General features: G+C 41.3%; 1 protein-coding gene across 1 annotated transcript in view; it reads left to right on the top strand.

The window, feature by feature from the left end:
- Positions 1–1499: 1499 nt before the first annotated feature.
- LOC108787970 (bactericidal permeability-increasing protein-like) overlaps positions 1500–1996 on the top strand; it is a 52296-nt gene continuing 51799 nt past the window's right edge. Inside the window, exon 1 of the mRNA XM_018557668.1 lies at positions 1500–1584. The gene's annotated coding sequence lies outside the window, so the exon portion shown is untranslated. The remainder of the gene's footprint in view (positions 1585–1996) is intronic.

Raw genomic sequence — 1996 nt, 5'->3', positions numbered from 1 at the left:
TGGGGGGGGTTTCTTTTGTCACGGCAGCTTGGCGGGTTAGGGGGGCTTTGGGGGGTCTACAAAATTGGAGTTGATTACAAAAATGGGGGGCCCTCAGCTGGTATGGGTGCTTCCCCCTGTTGGTGTCCGGATTTGTAAAGGGCGGGGTCTGGCCCCTTGGGGTCAACCATTGTTTACAGTATTATTTGTGTATATTATTTGGTTTATTACTTTTGGTTATTATTAAAGTTGTTTGTTTAATAAAAGGGCTGCTGTGGCCGTTAAAATCCATGTCGCGCAGTCCGTGTGTTTATTGGGGTTTTTAACGGAGGGACAAAAAATTGACGAATCCATCAGTCATGGCACATTTTTCATATGGAGCACTAGCTGATTGGCTGCAAACACCGTTCAGCCAAAGATTAGATTCGATTAGGATTTTGGGACTTTGTCAGAAAGCATGACATATTGTCCCTTCAGACTCCTTGCTTCTCCAGCAAAGATTGGAGAATGATGATTATACAAATGTAACATTGGCAGAGTTTTGTACCAAAACATGCATGTTTTTTATTACTTTTCCATACTGAGGATTCAATTGGGGGAATGTATCATAGCAATTGCAAGTGTTTTAACTCACATATGGTCACATGGGATATATTTTCTCCAGATTTATGTTGCTAGTGTAATGTCGTTCATAAATTAGATTAAATAGACTCCAGGAAAGAAGACTTGTAACTCCAGGCAAAAAGCTTACCTGTCGCTTCCTAAAGAAGTGGTCATGTGTACTTAGCTGAATATGCTCTGACCGAAGGCAGCCGATGTACGGCTGATTTTAGCTGATGTACGCCTGAAATCAGCCGCACAAGGCTGAAGTGAATAGCCGAACAGCCGAACTGGACAGTGAGCTGAATTGGAGAATTTTTCCAAATCAGCTATTTTGCCCTAGATTGTTCACTTCTCCGGCCTTCTCCAAACTCTTCAACCCTTAGTGAAAAACCCTGTAAGACTAAAATGAAATATGGCATCAAAATGAACACTGTCTTGGAGGATGTTTTATGTGAGTGCCTCTGTTTTTTTTTCATTGTGTCCATTTAGGGACAATATATAGTATATTATTGGTCTTTCAATTGTATGCCCCGTATATAACAATTCATCCGAATAGCACCCACCAGGGGTTTAGTGTATGTTTAAAAATATAGGGTGGGCAGCTCTGGCTGGTACAATTATGCATAGGGAAGAATTCGAAGGTGGCTTGGGGGAACCTAACTTGGGCTGTTAGGCAGGAATATAAAGCATGTACAGCCATGACTTATGAGTCTCTAAATCCAAGTAGGAATTGGGTATGTGGTTGTTTACCTTTCATTTGAGATTCACCCTGTTACCTTGTCCAAAGATAAAGAAACCATTCTACATATATTTCTGGATCTACTCATCATTTTGACAAGTGGTTCACACTGAAAGTAGCTACTGCTTCTGCATTCTTCTCTTTAAGTGCTACTACATTTTCAATAAATATAGTTGTGTTAACGTGTATCTTCTTTTAGATATGTCCACAGGTCGTTGATGCAGTTACTCGTCAGCTGGAGCCTGTTTTGCATAGCCTTCCAAGTAGGTAGACGGTCATGTGTACTCACTGTTATGAAAGTGTATGTAAGGCAAAATAAGACGTACAGTAGTACTGCAAGTACAGAAATCCAGTGAACTCTTAACTTCCTGTTTGGGCTGACAGCATTTTGTCTTTTGTTGCAAAATATCCCAAACGCTGTTGTCATCCCTGACTGCTGGACTACAAAGATCCATTTATCCTCTACCACTCTTTCCTTCTCCACATACATATATTAATTCCTCTCCCACAAAAACAATGCTGCTGATTTGACATCCCTTTCAAGAAAAGGAGGGAAAGAAAAGGGGCTCTTGGTAGATGTCGTTCTGAGGGCCTGCATCAGTAGGAACTGACCTCCCATCTGCCCCTGCAAGGATTTTGCAAACCTGGTGTTGACATGTATGGGAAGTAATCAGA

Source organism: Nanorana parkeri, unplaced genomic scaffold, assembly GCF_000935625.1.
Source record: "Nanorana parkeri isolate BGI_ZX_2015 unplaced genomic scaffold, ASM93562v1 scaffold295, whole genome shotgun sequence".
Classification (NCBI taxonomy): domain Eukaryota; kingdom Metazoa; phylum Chordata; class Amphibia; order Anura; family Dicroglossidae; genus Nanorana; species Nanorana parkeri.
This window is presented reverse-complemented; position numbering and strand designations above follow the sequence as displayed.